The sequence below is a fragment of the Cavia porcellus genome, unplaced genomic scaffold (genome assembly GCF_034190915.1).
Source record: "Cavia porcellus strain 051 isolate PalLab524CR breed Dunkin Hartley unplaced genomic scaffold, mCavPor4.1 scaffold_3, whole genome shotgun sequence".
NCBI classification, from domain to species: Eukaryota; Metazoa; Chordata; class Mammalia; order Rodentia; family Caviidae; genus Cavia; species Cavia porcellus.
This window is the reverse complement of record NW_026947486.1, coordinates 30,463,897-30,484,387: the sequence shown is the minus strand read 5'-3', so window position 1 is coordinate 30,484,387 and position 20,491 is coordinate 30,463,897.

Here is a 20,491-nt window from a genome sequence, read left to right as displayed (position 1 = left end):
CTAATCAGTCAAAACAAGATCGTGGGAGTATTACAGGACTTCAAAACAAGTTAATAGGAAATCAAAAAAAGTTACTATTATATATCCTGCTAATTTTTTAAATTTTCCCCTTAATTAAAACAAACGTAAGAAATAACTAAATAATTTTTTTAAAGAATAAGGGAGAGATTTAGATAAAACAGGACATAACAATATAACAATACAGGACATTCTTCTCAGCAGTACATAGATAATTCTCTAAAATAGACCATATATTAGCTCACAGAACATATTTAAACAAATGCAAAAGAGTTGAAATCATCCCTTGCATGTTATCGGATCATAGCGCTCTGAAATTAGAAATTGATGATAAAAGATACTGCAAAAATCCCGCAAACACATGGAAACTGAATAACACACTCTTGAGTAATCAGTGGGTCACAGAAGAAATTAAACAATACCTAAAAGAAAATGAAAATGCAGATACAACTTACCGGAATTTGTGGAATGTAATGAAAGCCTTCCTGAGAGGAAAATTTATTGCATTGAGTACCCACATCAGGAAAACAGAACGAATACAAATAAATAACTTGATGCTACACCTCAAACAGCTAGAAAAAGAAGAGCAAGTCAAGCCCAAAGCCAAAAAAAGAGAGGAAATTATAAAAATCAGAGCAGAAATCAATGCAATGGAGACTAAAAAAACAATCCAAAGAATCAACGAATCAAAGAGTTGGTTCTTTGAAAGAATAAATAAAATTGATAAGCCCCTAGCCAACCTTATTTTAAAAAGGGAAGAAAAAGCTCAAATTCATGCAATAAGAAATGAAAAAGGTGAAATCACTACAGACCCAATAGAAATACAGAAGATCATCAGCACCTATTTCGAAAACCTTTACTCTCAAAAGTTTGATAACACAGAAGAAATAAACAGATTCTTAGAAACATATGCACTACCAAAGCTAGATCAAGAGGATGTAAAACTGTTGAATAACCCAATCTCTGTTAATGAAATTGAAAATGTAATTAAGTCCTTACCCACCAAGAAGAGCCCAGGCCTAGATGGATTCACTGCAGAATTCTACAAGAAATACAAAGAAGACCTAATGCCGACACTCCTCAAACTATTCAATGAAATTGAAAGGGAAGCAATCCTTCGTAAGTCATTCCTGGAAGCAAATATTACTCTAGTACCAAAACCTGAGAAAGACCCAACTATAAAAGAGAACTATAGACCGATCTCCCTAATGAACACAGATGCAAAAATCCTCAATAAAATATTGGCAAATAGGGTGCAACAAATCATCAAGAAGATTATACACCATGACCAAGTGGGATTCATCCCAGGAATCCAAGGATGGTTCAACATACATAAATCAATAAATGTAATCCACCATATCAATAAAGCCAAAAATAAGAATCACATGATCATTTCTATAGATGCAGAAAAAGCCTTCGATAAGGTCCAACGTTATTCATGATAAGAACTTTACAGAAAATTGGAATAGATGGTCTTTACCTCAATATAATAAAGGCCATTGATGACAAACCAACAGCCAGCATCATACTAAATGGCCAAAAATTGAAAGCCTTTACTTGAAAATCAGGCACAAGACAAGGATGTCCTTTATCACCACTCCTATTTAATATAGTACTGGAAGTACTAGCCAGAGCAATTAGGCAAGAGAGAGAAATAAAAGGGGTAAAGATAGCAAAAAAAGAAGTTAAATTATCATTGTTTGCAGATGACATGATACTCTACATAGAAGACCCCCTAAACTACACTGAAAGACTCTTAGATACAATAAATAAATTCAGTAATGTGGCTGGGTACAAAATCAACACTCAGAAATCAATAGCATTCCTATACACGAACAACAAAATCACAGAGAGGGAAATAAGAGAAACTGCACTCTCCACATTAGCAAGCAAAAAATGAAATATTTAGAAATTACTCTTACGAAAGAAGTGAAAGACTTATACAGTGAAAATTATAATACACTGAAAAAAGAAATTGAAGATGATCTCAGAACATGGAAAGACATCCCTTGCTCATGGATAGGAAGAACAAACATTGTGAAAATGGCCATTCTCCCAAAACTGTTATACAGATTCAATGCAATCCCAATAAAAATACCGTCAACATACCTAACAGATCTAGAGAAATCACTCCTAAAATTCATCTGGAACCAGCAGAGACCTAGAATAGCAAAGGCGGTTCTAAGCAGCAAAGGCAAGGCAGGAGGCATCACAATCCCTCATTTGAAGTTTTACTACAAAGCAACTGTAATAAAAGCAACATAGTAATGGAATAAGAACAGATCTGAAGACCAATGAAATAGATTAGAAGATATTACCACAACTACCAACACATTCATCCACCTTATCTTTGATAAAGGGGCGAAACATGTTCACTGGAAGTTCAACAGTCTCTTTCATAAATGGTGCTGGAAAAACTGTCTCTCCACATGCTGAAAACTAAAACTAGACTCACAGCTATCACCTTATACTAAACTAAAACCTAAATGGATCAAATATATGAATATTAAAAAAGAAACAGTAAATCTTCTGGAAGACAAATTGGGTAAAAATCTTGAGGACATAGGTATAGGTAGAGAATTCATGAACAGGAATCAAACTGCACAGGAAATAATTTCCAGAATCAATAGTTGGGTTCAGGTCTTATTAAAAAGTTTCTGCATGTCAAAATACATCTCCAGCATAGTGAAAAGAAAACCCTCAAACTGGGAAAAATCTTAGTGAACTGTCCTCCTTCAGACAAATGACTTCTGTCTAAAACATATAAAGAATTTTAAAAAATCAGACCCCCATATTCAATGACCTAATCCAAAATATAGGCATCTGAAATGAATACACAGTTCTCAGATGAAAAAATAAAAATGGAAAGTAAATACATGAATAATACATGAATGTTCATCATCATTGGTCATTAGAGAAATGCAAATTAATACAACGCCGAGATTCCATCTCACTCCAGATAGGATGGCCAGGATCAAGAAAGGAAATAAGAACATTAGTATGGGTAAAAATAAGGATAATATAATAGCTTATTTTACTTCTCATCAGTATCTCCATTAATACTTGATGATTGAAACAAAAAATTAAACAATTATCTAATATGATTTCCATTTTGTAAAGAAATACTTTTATAATTTCTACATGTCACTTGAAGTAATAAAACATTGACATTAGTTTAGGCTATGATAAGTTATGTATGCCTATTTTAGTACTTAGAGCAACCATTAAGAAAACAACTCCAAGCAACACACTAAAAAAACACTACCAATAAACTTGAATCCTTAAAATTTGCCAGGTAACTCAGAAGAATATAAGAAAAGAGAAGATAAAAAGAAGAAGCAGAGAAATCAAATGGGAAAATTGGCAGAAAAACGTATTTATTTTAAATGTAAATGGTCTAATTATAGTTAAAAGATATATTTCCAGCATGAAAAATAATTAACCACCAATTTTCTCTCTACAAGAAACTCAATTCAAATACAATAGCATAAATATTTCATAAGTTGATAGTAGAATGATGTGAAAAATGCATACCATGAAAACATTGATTTAAAAAGTGGAGACATTCAACTAATATATGATAAATTGTACATCAAGTAAAACAATTAACAGATATGAATTGGATTTATAGAATGTTAAAAAATTAGTCCACTGGAAAGAAATGCAATTCTAATGTGCTTGCATTACACAACAGGACCTCAGAATACAAAGTTTTAAGAAAATGGATGCGACTTGAGACCATACTCATAAGTGAAGTAAATGAAACTCACATGTGTAATTATCATATTGTTTCCTTGGTGAAAGAAACTAAACGAGTGAATAAGATCCAAAATCTTCAAAAAAATATTATGAGAGGGTAAGAAACTTCTCAAAGGGGAAAAATAACTGGGACAAGAAAAAGGAGAAAAAAAAGGAAAGGAAAAAACCCACATAAATTTGTATATATACACTTAACATAGCTAAGATGATTGTACTACTAATTTTATTAGTTCTTAAAACAAAACAGCATTCTTAGGATTAGATAAATTTTGAATGTGTATATCTGGTAATCTGAGTAAGTCTTTTGAAGATAACTATGCAAAGTAACTTCCTTTGTTAAATTCCTACCATCTTCTGAAAGCCTTTATTATTATTTTGAGTTTTTTTGTTATTACTGTTTGTCTCTTGTTTCTTATTTTTTCTTGTATTTTTGTTTTGTTTTGTTTTTCCCTCTTTAAAACAAAATTTTTTAAAAAACAAATTAAAAAATAGAAGATCTGAAAGAAGAAATAGACACATCTACTATTGTAATTGAGTATTATCCTAATATCAGCAAACAATTATATAGAACTGAATAACAGACAAACCAGAAGATTTGCTGTGTACATACAACTAAATTAGTATCTATAAAGAATTTTAAAAATCAGCAGTAAATTAACCAATAATACAATTCAAAAATAGGCAAAAACAAGACATTTCAATGATATACAGATGACAAATCAGCTCATAGAAAGATGTTCAACTTAAACATTAATGAAATCCAAATTAAAACAAAATGAAACATCACTATACACTTAGTGCAGTGGCTAAAACTGAAAATGGTGGCAACACTAAATATTGGTGAGGACACAGACAAATTGAATAACTTGCACATTTCTGGTGAGAAACTAAATTGATGCAGCTACCTCGGAAAACAACTTGTCCGTATCTTAGACATTTTAAACATGTATATAATACATTACCCAGCAATTGCACTGCTGGTGCCTTTATACTAAAGAAATTAAACTTCTGTACAGAAAAATTTTTTTATGATAATACATACAGTAACCCTGTTAGTGTAAAATAGGAAAAAATTTGGACTAAATATTTATACAGTATAAAGGTGAAAAATTAAGTAAACTTTACTATATGCATTATATGTGATACTACTTAACAAATTAAAAAATTATATCTTGCTTGTTGGCAAACATCTGTAATCTCACCTGCTCTGAAAGCTGAGGCAGGAGGATGAAAATTTTACGGGCGATCTGGGAAACTTCATGAGACTATTATCAAAATTCAAAAGGACTATGGAAATGAGGATGTAGCTGAATGTTTCCTGGTTTACCTCCCACTACACTCCACCCAAAATAAAAAGTAAAGTAAAAAATAAACTCTTCATACACATAACAATTTGAAAGAAACATCTGCGAATTATCATGCATGAAACAGTCATCCCAAAAAGGTCACATGCTATGTATGTGCAACCGTTTATGCAACATTATGGAAATGCAAAATTATAAAGATGCAAAAGTTATAAAAATTGAAAATACAGAAAAAAATCAGTGCTTACCAAGGTACAGAAACGGTTTATATGGCGAGCAAGGAAAAATAGGTCATTATGGCTACAAAAGAGCAATAGGAAGGATGCTTGTGATATTCTTTATCTTTTTGAATTAAATTTCTTGGTAAAATTTATATATGCATAATGTTCACATTCATTATAGGGAATTTATACTTGTATGCTATATGTTTATTCTTCTTTTTTTCTCCATTCTTCTTCCCTCTTTTAAGTTCCCTTTCCACTTTTATTTATAAAATTTTAGTTCTATTAGTTCTATAATATCTTTTCTTTCTCATTTTTTTCTTTTCCCTTCCACTAGCCCAATTCCCCTTTCCCTGTGAACAATTGTTTCCTGTTTTATTATATCTATGATACATTTTGCTTCTTATTTGCACTTTCAGTTTCTCACACCAGAGACAAAATATGATATTTTTTTCATTTTTAGTGTTTTACTTTAAAGAAACTAAAACAAAACAAAGCAGAATAAAGCAAATCAGAACAAAACAAGGCAAATGATATGGGACATCAAAAGAAGACAACAGGAAATCAACGATGGCTACCATGTCTTTTTTTTCAAAATAGCTATGCATACCATCACACACAATAAAATCAAACAAAACGAAGCAGAACAAAACCAATCAAAACAAAAGAACGAAAGTATTACAGTACTTCAAAACAAGATAATAGGAAATCAACAATGGCTACCATAATATTTCTTGGTTCCTTCAAAATAGCTGTATATACCTTCACACATAATAAAATCAAACAATACAAAAGAGACTAGACAAATTAAAACAAATTAATGAAAGCATTGCAGGACTTCAAAACAAGTTTGACGCAGCCACAAAATGCAATATTTACATATATTTGTCCAATTTACTTCACTTAAGTGTATGGCTTCAAGATCCAGACTATGAATTCCTCAAACTTATCCTTTATAGCTTAGCAGTATTCCACTGAATTAAAAACCCACACTTTTTTTTTGTCCATTTGTCCATTGATGGACATTTGAGCTATTTCCAATATTTAACTGTTATAAACTGTTCTGCAATAAACATGGGTATGAATATATCATTCTGGTAGGGTGCTTTTAATTATTTGGGGGAATATAGTATGCAAAGACATTTTAGAATCTATTTTGTTTTCTTCCTAAGAAATTCTCAGGAAATAGAAAAGAGCATGTAATGAATGAGACCTTAAAGACTAAATGCCACTTTTAATCATTAGCATTTTGCACAAATGGAGCACATAATTATCTACTTATTACAATATATCAACATACTTGGTGTTGCAGAAAGATATAAATCTTTATTCCATTGCTTATTTACTGCTAGATAATGGTTTCAAGGCAATAGTTAAATTTTATATGAGAAAGTGGTATCCAAATGAAGAGACACTTAATAGAAGAAAAAGTATGAATGGTCAGTGAATACATGAAGAAATACATAATATCACTGGCAATTAGAAAAATGCAAATTAAAATAGCATTGAGATTTCACCTTACCCCAGAAAGCATGACCTTTATCAGAAAATCAGATAATGACAGTTGCTGGAGATGCTGAAGTAGTAGGAGAAACTCTTCTACAGTGTTTGTAGGAATGTAAACAACTATTTTGCAACACAGTACGGAGATTCTTCATAAAATGATACTAGAAATCCCATTTTACCCAGATACCCCTTCTAGGTACCTTTTTTTCTAATTAATTTTATTGGTACAATTTGGATATACATAGTGCTCACATTAATCATAGAGAATTTGTACCTGGACATGATATATCTTGATTCTTCCTTTTTACCAATATTCTCCTCTCTCTTCAACCTCTTTTCTTCTCCTTATTTACATGATTTAATTTCTCTTTTCCTTCAATTCTCTTTTTTCCCTTTTCCTTTCTTCCTTTCCCCTACAAACCTTGCTCCCCTTTTCCATTTGAATGTATTCTTCCTGTTTCTCAATAACCAATACACACTTTAGTCCTTATTCACTGTTTCAGTTTCTCACACTAGAGAAACAATGCAATATTTAAATATGGGTGTATGATTTATTTTAATTAAGAGAATCATGTTAATATATATCCATTTACTTAGAAATATCTTGTTTGTCCTTCTTTATGGCAGTGTAGTACTCAATTTTCTTTAAAAATAACTCACATTTTCTTTATCCATTCATTGGGTGATGAGCATTTGGGGTATTTCCAAGATTTAATGATTACATATTGTGCAACTATAAGCATAGGTTTACATACATCACTGAGGTAAGACACTTTTTATTTTTGGGGGGAAGATACCAAGGATAATATCTGGGTCAAATAAAATCTCTAGTTTTAGTTTTATGGAGAATCTTCACACTAACTTTCAGAGTGGTTGCACCAGTCCACACTGCCCCAAACCACATGTCTGCTGGCATTTGTTAATTGTCTATTTCTTCATAATAGCCATTGTTTCTAGAGTGAGGCATAATCTCTATGTTGTCTTAATTTGTATGACAGTGATATTGAACATTTTTCATATATTTCCTTGCTATTTTCACTTCTTCATCTGAGAAGTGTATATTTATTTCAGATTTGAGGAAGCTTTTAAATAAAATGAGATCACACTTCTTGATTCTTTCTAATAGTTCCTGTGGTACCAGGGTTTTGTTCACAGTCTTTGCTTGCAACTCTGTCAACAAGAGTTATACCTATTCTAGCTTCCATCAGGCTTAGTGTTTGCATTTTTATATTTAGATTCTGATTCATTTCAATTTTATTTTGCTGCATCTTGAGAGATATGGATCTAGTTTTAAACTTCAGCAAGAGTAATGTCAGTTTTCCTAGCACCATTTATGAAAGAAGCTATCTTTGGGCCTTTTGAGAAAGATAAAGTGACTGAGTGTGTTTGGAGTTCTATCTGAAACTAAGAATCATTTGCATTGATCCTTGCATTTAGTTTTTGCTTATTAATTATACTGTTTATATCACAGTAGCTTTGTAGCATAATTTCAAGTCCAGGAAGAGATGCTCCTTACCTTGCCTTTGTTTCCCTCAATTGATTTTGCTATTCTTGGTCTTTTCTAGTTCCAAGTGAATCTTAGGATTGTTTTCTCTAATTCTTTGAGGTATGCTATTGGTGTTTTGATTGGAATTGCACTGCATCTGTATAAACATTTTAGAAGTATAGCCACTTTTACTATATTGGTTCTTTTTACAGAAGAATCAAGAATATCTTTCCATTTTCTCATATCCTCATCAATCACCTTTATCAGAGTACTTTAGTTATCAATGTAAAGATCTTTTTCTTCCTTTGTTAGTGTGATTCCTAATTATCTCATTTTTATGATACTATTGTTAAAATTTTACTTTCCCTAATTTCTCTCTCAGTGAGTTTGTTATTTATGCACATAAATGCTATTGAATTTTGAGCACTGACTTTGTATCCAGCTATGAAACTGAATCTGGTTTATAAATCATGAAGTTTTGTGGGTTCTGGTGTCTTCTAAGTAGAGTATTATGTCATTAACAAACAATGATAATTTAACTTCTTCCTTCCCTATCATTATTCTTTTTATTTCTTTCTCTTATCAAAGTGCTTTGGCTAAAGTTTCTCAAACTATATTGAAAAAGAGTGGTGACAGTGGGCAACTCTGTCTTGTTCCTGATTTTAGAATGAAGGTTTTCCCATTAAATATGGTGCTAACTGTAGGTTTGTTTTAGATGGTTTTTTATCATATTGAGAGAGTCAAAGTCTATTCCAATTTTCTGTAAGTTTTTTATCGTGAATGGGTGTTGGACATTGTCAAATGCTTTTTGTTTATCTATGGAGATGATCACATGTTTTTTCTCCTTGATTCTATTAATATAGTGTATTACATATATCGATTTGCATTTGTTGAACCTTCCCTGAATCCCTGGGATAAATCTTATTTGGTCATGATATATAATCTTCTTGATGATTTGTTGTATTCTGCTTGCCAGTATTTTATTGATGATTTTTGTCTCTATGTTCACTGGGGCAATTGGCCGGTAGCTCTCTTTTTGGTTGGATTCCTCAGGTTTTGGAATCAAAACATTGCTTGTTTCTGAATGACTAGGAGTATTTCTTCTCTTTCCATTTCATTAAAGAGTTCAAAGTTGTGATACTAGATCTTCCCCTAATTTCTCATATAATTCAACAGTAAATCCATCAAGATGCAAACTTTTCTTTGAAGTTTATTTTTAACTTTTATTTTGAACAGAATAAAACCAAGCAAAATAAAACACAGTAAAGTCAATTAAACAAAACCGTATAAATGACACAAGACCAAGAAAATAGAGAATCAATACTGGTTACCATAATGCCTCTTGTTGTCTTCAAAACAGCTGCAGATACAATCAGAGTAAAAATCAAAACCAGAACAGACTAGAACCAATAAAAACAAGACAATGAACACAAGAAATGACTCCAAATCAAGACAATAGTAAATCTAAAATGGCTAACAGAAGGAGATTCCTAATAGATGCCATAATATGTACCATTATCATCTGAATTGATGATCAGATCACTGTCCCTAGACCTGCAAAGTAAGTGAAATATCAAACAACACAAGCTTCAAATTGCATTTCCCCTCAATAGCTATCATTGCAGCCTGTGTTTTTCTGGATCAGCTGGTCACTTACAGATGGAGGGGTGGTTGACTCTTCTTGTTTCCCAGACCACATGCTGGAAGAGGTTCAGGTCTGGCTGTTCCCCTAGATGCTTGTGCATGGTTCTGATTCACAGGGAGGGCTTGTTTCTTGGTGACTTGTTCTCTTCCCTTGGAGTCTATGAATGGCACTGACTCACTGAAAAGGATAGGGTCTGGCTGTTCCCCGGACAGCCTATGCATTGCACTGATTCACAGGGAGGGCTTGCTTCTTGGTGACTTCTTGTTCTCTTCCCCTACAGCCCACAAATGGCAGTCTCTTTGTAGTTTTCAAATGATATCTTCAGTTACATGGAGTAACATTGGCTTATTTAGAATTTTTATATCATCTTAATTTACCTTTGGCAATTCTTATTTTTTTGGGTGTTCTTTTTGAATTTTTTAAACTTTTTTTTATTTTAAAGAGATTAAGACAAAAGAGAATATAACAAAGCAGCTCAGAACACAACACTTTAAGCAACACAGTATTTCACCACAATATATATGTAACAATATATATTGTTACATATATATCTTGAAGATGTAAGTGTAGGCAGAGAATTCAGGAACAGAAATCAAACCACATGGGAACTACTTCCTAGAATCAATAGCTGGGATCACATCTGATTAAAAAGTTTCTGCATGTCAAAGAAATCTCCAGCATAGTGAAAACCCACAATCTGGGAAAAAATCTCAGTGAACTCTCCCTTAGACAAAGGACTTCTGTCAAAAACATATAAAGAATAAAAAAAAATCAGACCCCTGAAATTTAAAGACCCAAACCAAAATTGGGCACGTGAGATTCCCACAGTTCTCAGATGAAGAAATACAAATGGCAAATAAATACATGAAAATATGTTCATCATTGTTGGTCATTAGAGAAATGCAAATTAAAACCACATTTGAGATTCCATCTCACTCCTGAAAGAGTGGCCAGGATCAAGAAAACTTCCAAGAACAAATGCTAGAAAGGCTGTAGGAAAAAAAGGAACTCTCCTGAATTTTTGATGGGAGTGTAGACTGATTTAACCACTGTGGAGGTCATTCTGGTGATTCCTCCAAAACCTGGGTTTGAAAATCCTATTTGTCCCAACTATTCCACTATAATATAACAATATAACAATATAACAATAGCTACCATAATGTCTTTCTTTGAAATAGTTGAGCATACCTTCATATACAATAGTATCAGGCATAACAAAATAACATAAAACCATTCAAGAGAATGAAAGTATTACAGGGCATTCAGAATCAAATAACACAAAATGAACAATGGCTACTATATTATCTCACTGTCCATAAAAAATTTTTATACTATCACATATCATAAAATCCAACAAGATACAACATGATAAACCAAAGGAAACAGAAAAACAAAAGCATAGTAGGACTTCAAAGCAAGATGTTATTAAATCAGCAACGGCTATCATAATGTCTTATTTTCTTCAAAATAGCTGTTCATATCATCACAGATAATAAAATCAAACAAACGAGGATAAAAACATTCCAACTAATGAATGAAAACATTATAAGGTTTCAAAGCAATGTAATGGGGAATCACGATTACCATAAATTCTTATGTACTCTTACCATTTCTTACACTAGGGAGACTATACGGTATATAAATATGGTGTATAAACATGTGAGTTTGATTTATTTCTCTTATGAGTATAGTCTCAAGTTGCGTCCATTTATTTATAAATATCTCAATGTGATCATTCATTGCAACTGAGTAGTACTCCATTGTATAAAAATACCACAGCTTTTTTTATCCATTCCTCAGTTGATAGATGATTAGGTTGTTTCCAAGATCTGGCTATTACAAATTGTGCTGCTATAAACATGGGTGCACATATATCACTGTGGTATGATGCTTTCAGTTCTTCTAGAAATATGTCTAGAAGTGAAATAGTTGGGACAAATAGGATTTTCAAACCCAGGTTTTGGAGGAATCACCAGAATGACCTCCACAGTGGTTAAATCAGTCTACACTCCCATTAAAAATGCAGGAGAGTTCCTTTTTTTCCTACAGCCTTTCTAGCATTTGTTCTTGGAAGTTTTCTTGATCCTGGCCACTCTTTCAGGAGTGAGATGGAATCTCAAGTGTGGTTTTAATTTGCATTTCTCTAATGACCAACAATGATGAACATATTTTCATGTATTTATTTGCCATTTGTATTTCTTCATCTGAGAACTGTGGGAATCTCACATGCCCAATTTTGGTTTGGGTCTTTAAATTTCAGGGGTCTGATTTTTTTTTATTCTTTATATGTTTTTGACAGAAGTCCTTTGTCTAAGGGAGAGTTCACTGAGATTTTTTCCCAGATTGTGGGTTTTCACTATGCTGGAGATTTCTTTGACATGCAGAAACTTTTTAATCAGATGTGATCCCAGCTATTGATTCTAGGAAGTAGTTCCCATGTGGTTTGATTTCTGTTCCTGAATTCTCTGCCTACACTTACATCTTCAAGATTTTTACCTACTTTGCCTTCCAACACATTTAGTGTTTCTGTTTTAATATTCAGATCTATGATCCATTTAGATTTTGGTTTAGTACATGGTGAGAGGCATGATTTACCTTTTGGCATATAGACAGCCAGTTTTTCCAACACCATTTTATTAAAGATACTGTCATTCTTCCAGTGAACATGTTTGGCCCATTATCAAAGATAAAGTGGTTGAGTGTGTTGGTAGTTGTGGTTGTATTTTCTAATCAATTCGCTTGATCTTCAGATCTGTTTTTATTCCAGTACCATGTTGATTTTACTACAGTAGCTTTGTAGTAAAACTTCAAGTCAGGAATTGCGATGCCTCCTGCCTTGCCTTTGCTGCTTAGAATTGCCTTGCTATTCTAGGTCTGTTCTGGTTCCAGATGAATTTTAGGAGTGATTTCTCTAGTTCTATGAGACATGGTGATGGTATTTTCATTGGGGTTGCATTGAATCTCTATAACAGTTTTGGGAGAATGGCCATTTTCACAATATTTATTCTTCCTATCCATGAACAAAGGATGTCTTTCCATTTTCTGAGATCCTCATTTATTCCTTTTTCAGGGTATTGTAATTTTCCCTGTATAGATCTTTTACTTCTTTTGTGAGGTTAATTCCTAAATATTTCATTTTTAGTAAAGGGTGTGGCTTCTCTTTCTCTCTCTATGATTTTGTTGTTAGTGTATAGGAATGCTATTGATTTTTGCATATTGATTTTGTTTCCAGCTACATTGTTGAATTTATTTATTATATCTGGGTGTCTTTCAATTGAGTTTTTTTTGTCTTCTATGTAGTGTATCATGTCACTTGCAAATAATGATAATTTAACTTCCTCTTTTCCTATCTTTACCCCTTTTTTTTCTTTCTCTGCTTTAATTTTTATGGCTTGTATTTCCAGTACTATGCTGAATAGGAGCAATGCTAAGGGACATCCTTGTCTTGTTCCTGATTTTTAAGTAAAGGCCTTCAGGTTGGGCCATTTAATATGATGCTGGCTATTGGTTTGTCACAGGTGGCCTTTATCATATTTCACTAAAGAGACTAATGTTCTGTAAGGTTCTTATCATGAATCAGTATTGAACCTTATCAAAAGCATTTTCTGCATCTATAGAAAAATGATCACATGAATTCTTACTTTTGGCTTTATTGATATGGTGAATTACATTTATTGATTTACAAATGTTGAACCATCCCTGCATGCCTGGGATGAATCTCACTTGGTCATGTGTATAATCTTCTTGGTGATTTGCTGCATCCTGTTTGCCAATATTTTATTGAGGATTTTTGCACCTATGTTCATTAGGGAGATTGGCCTGAGGTTTTCTTTTTTAGTTGGGTCTTCCTCAGGTTTTGGTAATAGAGTAATATTTGCTTCCAGGAATGACTTAGGAAGAAGTGCTTCCCTTTGGATTGCATTGAAGAGTTTGAGGAGTCCTGGTTTAAAGTCTTCTTTGTATTTTTTGTAGAATTCAACAGTGAGTCTGTCTGGGCCTGGTCTCTTCTTTGTAGGTAAGGAGTTAATTATATTTTCAATTTCACTCATAGAAATTGGATTATTCAGCAGTTTTACATCTTCTTGACCCAGCTTTGGTACTTCATATGTTTCTAGGAATCTGTCCATTTCTTTTGTGTTATCGAACCTATGAGAGTAGAGGTTTCTGAAATAGGTATTGATGATCTTTCGTATTTCCACAGTATGTAGTGATTTCACCCTTTTCATTCCTTATTGCATGAATTTGAGCTTTTTCTTCCCTTTTTAAAATAATGGTGGCTAGAGGATTATCAATTTTAATTTATTCTTTCAAAGCATCAACTCTGATTCATTGATTCTTTGGATTGTTTTCTTAGTCTCTATTGCATTACTTTCTGCTCTGATTTTCATAATTTCATCCCTTCTCTTGGCTCTGGGCTTCTCTTGCTCTTTTTCTAGATGTCTGTGGTATAGCATCAGGTTGTTTATTTGTGTTTGTTCTGTTTTCCTGATGTGGCCACTCAATGCAATAAATTTTCCTCTGAGGACTGCTTTTATTGCACCCTACAGATTCCAGTATGTTGTATTTGTATTTTCATTTTTTGTAGGTATTGTTTAATAACTTCTTTAATTTCCCCTGTGACCCACTGATTGCTCAATAGTGTATTATTCAATTTCCGTGTGTTTGTGGATTTTTGCAGTTTCTTTTATCATTAATTTCTAGCTTCATGGCACTATTATCTGATAACGTGCATTGGATATTTTCAACTCTTTTGCATTTACTTAAGTATGTTATGTGAGCTAGCATATGGTCTATTTTGGAGAATGTCCTATGTACTGCTGTGAAGAATGTATATGCTGATGTTGTTGGATGGAACACTATGTATACACCTAACAAATCCATTTGTTCACAGGTGTAATTCAGTTGTCTTATTTATTTGCTGATTTTCTGACTCATTGATCTGTTCCTTGGTTTCAATGGTGTTTTAAGGTCTCCTGTTACAATTGTGTTATTGCTTATTTGAATTTTCACTTATGTTAATACTTGCTTTGTATAACTGGGTGCTCTGGAATTTGGTGCATATATATTTAAGACTGTTATCTTTTCCTGCTGAAGTTTTCCCCTAACTAGTGTGTAGTGACCTTCTTCATCACTTTTGATCATTCTTTGTTTGAAGTTCACATTGTCTGCAAACAGAGTATCTACTACTGCTTTTTGGGGGAATCCTGTTGCATGCAGTATTGTTTTCCATCCTTTGACATTCAGTCTGTGAGTGTTTGGGAGGGATTATATGGGTTTCTTACAGATAGCATATGGTTGGATGTTGTTTCTTGGTCCATCCTGCCAGTCTGTTTCTTGTAGTTGCTGAATCAAGACCATTTACATTGTTATAACTATTATATATTGGTTTATTGTTGACATGTTATCTTTCTCCTGTTGAATTTCCATTCTGTGTAATTGTCTGCCTTGCTTACTGGCTTTTTCTTATGTGTATCTAGACTGTCTGTCAGGTTCTTTGTAGGACTTTTTTGGTGATCCTGAAGTTCTTAAGCTGTTCTTTGTCATGGAAATATCTTATTTCACCATCAAATTTGAAGGACAGTTTTTCCGGGTACATCAGTCTAGGTTGAAAATCACTTTTCCTTTATGATCTGAAATACTTCACTAGTGCTCTTCTTGACTTCATAGTTTGTATTGAGAAGTCTGGTGTGATTCTGATAGGCTTTCCTTTATAGGTGATCTGTCTTTCTCTCTGACAGCTTTTAGTATTCTATTCTTATGTTGGATTTCTGGGATGGTGATTATCATGTGTCTGATTATCATGTGTCATGAGTGTAGTTTTATTTTTGTTATGGCTATTTGGAGTTATATATGCTTTACTAATCCTAATGTCAGTTTCCCTTCTCGTGTTTGGGAAATTTTCAGCTATTATTTCTAAAAATAGCCTCTTGATATCATTTGTGTTGTCCCCTTCTTTTTCATTTATCCCTATCAATCTTATGTTCTTTTCTTTGCATTATCTTGCAGCTGTTGAATTGTCATTTCCTGATTATTTGTTATTTTTAAAAGATCTTTCCTGTTCACTAGCTGCAATCTTGTCTTCGAGGTCTGAATTTGTATCTTCACTTTTGCTGAGTTGATTTTGACAACTTTCATTTGAATTATTGATTTCCTGTGTATACCTTTGAATCTGCTTCATGTATTCTGTTTGTTTCTTAAATTGTTCATCCAGGGATTCTGTCTTTTTGTTTTGTTCCTCTAATTTTTTAACTGTGTCTTCTTTAGATGCGTTCAGCATCTCTTCATTACTTTCATCATTTCTTCTTTTACTTGGGAGATTATTTCTAGTTGAATCCCTTTAAAGCTTCCCAGAGTTGCTTCTTTATTTCATTTGTCATTATTTCAGGTATATGATATATATTTTCTTCTATGTACATGGCTCCTAGGCTTTCTTGTAATAGGCTGGAGGTTTGAGCTTACATGTTTGTCTTTTGTTTTGTCATTTTCCTGTATTTTCATGTTTCAATTGATGTTCCAAAGCTTGCCCTTGGCATGTTGGAAATATTCTCCTATGCCCTTGGCTCCTGGGACTGAATGAAGGTTGCTGACTGTGATCCAGTCAGGCCCACAGGACTTCCCATGCCACCTCCAGTGTTCCAGGAAGCTGGGCTAGTACCCAACCACTGTGAATGATAGATAGTCCATAGCTCTCCCCAGGCAAGCACCATTGCACTGGAACTCACTTCGATGTGCCCTCATCTCCCTTTTTTGTAAATTTTATTCAGCATGGTCTAGTTGTGCTGCAAACCTCCAAAGCCTTGTCTAGTGTCCAGGAAGCTTGGCGGGTTCTTAACCACTGGAAATGATGATCTTTAACTCTCTCTTAAACTCTCCTAGGGTCTGGGCTGATGTGTAGGTACTCACCTATGGCAGCCCAGTTCCCTGGATTGAAAGAAGGTCGCTGGGCATGGCCCAGGCAGGCTGGAAACCTGCAGAGCCCTGTTTAGTGTGACTGGAAGCTGGGCAAGTCCTTAACCACTGTGAGCAATGATCTTAAACTCTTGGGCTGGCTCTGGTGTGCTGGACTCACCTTTGACACCCCAGTTCCCCACACTGGGCATGGCCCAGCCAGGCCAACAAACCTGCAGTACCCAGTCTAGTGTGACTGGAAGCTGGGCAGGTCCTTGACCACTGGAAGAGATGATCTTAAACTCTCCCAGGCCAGAGCTGGTTTGCAAGAACTCATCTCTGGAAATCCAGTTCCCTGGCTTGAAACAAGGTCTCTGGGCATGGCCTAGGCAGGCCCCAATCCTGGAGATCCCAATCTAGTGTGGCTGGAAGTTGGGTGGGGCTACTTTGTAAATTCTTATGCATCTAGGAACCTGCTCATTTCTTCTGTGTTTTCCATCTTATTAGGTTTCAGGTTGTTGAAGTAGGTATTAATGATTTGGGTTTCTGAATGTTCTATTGTGATTTTACCCTTTGCATTCCTATTTCCATGCATTTGAGTCTTTCCTTTCCTTCCTTTGATAAGAATTTGGCTAAGCATTTGTCAGGTTTATTTCCTTTCAGAGAAACAGCTCTCTCATTCATTGATCCTTAATATTATTTACTTACTCTCAATTGCATTAATTTCTGCTGTGATATTTATAGTTTTTTGATACTGAGACCTCTGTGTTTTACTTGCTCTTCTTTTTCTAGAAACTTGATGTTCAATGTTAAATTGTTTACTTGAGCTCATTCTGTTTTTGATATGGAAATTCATGGCTGTAAATTTCCCCTGTAGGACTGTTTTCATTGTGTTCCATAAGTTCTGATTTATTGTACTGGCATTACCATTTAGTTGTAGAAACTGTTTGATTTCTTCTTTCATTTCATCTGTGACACTTTGGTTGTCCAGGATGGTGTTGCTTAATTTCCATTTGTTTATGCAGTTTTTGTGGGATATTGATTTCCAGTTTCATTGCACTATGTTATGATAGTATGCATGGGATAATTTCAACACCTTTGCGTTTAGTTAAGCATGTTCTATGAAATCATATGTGGTCTATCTTCAAGTACATCCCATATACAGCGGAGAAGAATATACATTCTGCTACTGTAGGGTGGAACACTCTCTAGATAATTACCAACTCCATTTGTTGAAAAGTTTGGTTCAGACTGATATTTCTTTGTTGATTTTTTTCATCTAGTTGATCTGTCTTTTTATGACAGTGAAGCATTGAAATCCCCTAATACAATTGTTAATGCTTATTTGATTTTTCATGTCCACTAATATTTGCTTTATATAGTTCATGTGTAGGTAATTGGTACATATATGTGTATTATTGTTATCTCTTCCTCTTGTAGTGTTTCCTTAACAAGCATGTAGTGACTTTCTTTGTCTTTTTTGATCAGTCTTGGTTTGATCTTCACTGTGTATGCAAATAGTATCCCTATTTTTCCAGTTTCTTCTCATACAAAGTATATTTATACTTCACTTGATTTTTAGTCTATGAATTTCTTTTGGAGATAAATGTTTTTTGTATACAGCCTATTGTGAATCTTGTTTCTTTTTCCATTCTGTCAATTTGTCTTCTACATTTGTAAGTTGAGACCATTTACATTGAAGGTTATAACTGATTTATATTGACATATCCTTGTCATATAATTTTCCTGTTGTTGATTCTTTTTCTTTTCCCTGTGTTTAATTACTTGCCTTGTCTGGCAGAACATTCATTCTCTCTTTCTTCTGAGGGCCACTGGGAGATATATAAAGGCAAAAAGTCAGGAAGGAAGGAATGAAGGAAAGAAGAAAAGAGGGAGGAAGGAAAACAAAAGTAATTTAAGAAATCAACTTCATTTCTGTATTGTTTGAGTTTTACTATGAGGTAGAAACTCTGAGAGGCACTGAGGCTTACAGATGTGAACATGACCTTTGTTCCTATCCTTCCCCTACACTTCTTCCTCTGTCTCCCCATTAGCAAATTGGAACCAGAAATCTGAGCATCTCGGGAGTTTGACCATAGCAAGTAAGGCGGATTTCCTTCTACCATCTCTTTGAAGTCAAATGTTTCTATTACTGTTTTGCTTTATTCTGATTAAGGGTACTGCTATATCCAATATTCTATTTTCATAAGTTCTATAGTGTTCTATAATGTTCTTTGTTTCATTTTATTTTGATATACATGATTGAAAGAACAGCTATTGTAAAGATAATGAAATATACTGTGATACCTATTACTGTTATCCTGGTAACCTGCTGGTAAGTTCAATTTCACTACACAGTCTCAGTTGACTTTGTTCTGTCTTGTTCTGTTGTATTTTACTACTTTCAAAATAAAAAAAAGTTTTAAAAAGTAATACAGGGCTTCAGATTCAGGTTACTATAGTATATCCTGCTATTTTTGGAATAGCTGTCTGTGCCCTCAAATCTAGAACAAAATATAATCAAACTAAACAGAGCAATGAGAATAATGTGAGTTTTAAATCCTGATACACTATTAACAATGTCTTCTGCCTTCCTTTTTTAGACAATTCTTCCCCTTTCCCTTTCTCAGAGTGCATTGTACATTTTGGGTCTCACTAACTCCTTTAGAGTTTAGATAAGGGGGACTACCTGCTATTTACCTAAGTGATTCTGAAACTTTTTAACCCTGAGCTTGATCTTAAGTTGTATTCCTTACCTACAAAAGCCTCAAGATTTTCCTTCCTTATAGCTGGGTAGTTCTCCAGTGCACAAAATTGTCATGTCTTTCTATCCTATCTGCAGCTGCTGGATGAGCTGTCTGTATTTTTCTCTGGTTCCCCGTCACATAGAGCATTGTTTTCTCATTTTTGACTACCAGTCCATAAACCTCTTTCAGGTTGGTTATATTTGCTATACAGAGCATTTCGATGGACCCTAACTCCTGATCTATTCTGCCTGCGTTTCTTTTTGTTAGTGTATCAAGGCCATTTATGTAAGAGATTATAGTCAACCTTCTCTGCCTCATCTCTGCTATGTTATTTTTCTGCCATTTATTGTCTAATTTTCTCCTTCATTCCACTGTCTGTCCCATTCATTGAGGCATCTCTGCAACTATTCCTGAAACCCTGGTGTTTTTTCACTTTCTCTAGAATACCTTCAGTATTTTTTGTAGAGTTGGATTGGTGGACATGAACTCGCCCAGTTCCTCTTTGTTATGGAAGCATCTTGTTCCTCCATTAATTTTGAGAGATGGTTCTTCAGGGTATATTAATCTGAGTTGGAGGTTATTTTCTTTCAGGGCTTGGCTACTCCACTCCAAGTTCTTCTTGAGTTGATGGTTTGTGTAAAGAAGTCTGTTGTGATTTTGATGGGTTTTCCTTCATAGGTAATCTGTTTCTTTTCTCTGACCACTTTTGATATTTTGTTCTTGTTATGAATTTCTGGGATCTTGATTATTATATGTGTGGGTGTAGATCTGTCTGGGTTATAACTGGATGGAGTTCTGTATGCCTCATACATCTGAATATCATCTCCTTTTCCTATGCTTGAGAACTTTTTCTTAAATATTTCTCTTAATAGCCTTTGTATTTCATTTGTGTTTACCCCTGTTTATTCACTCACATT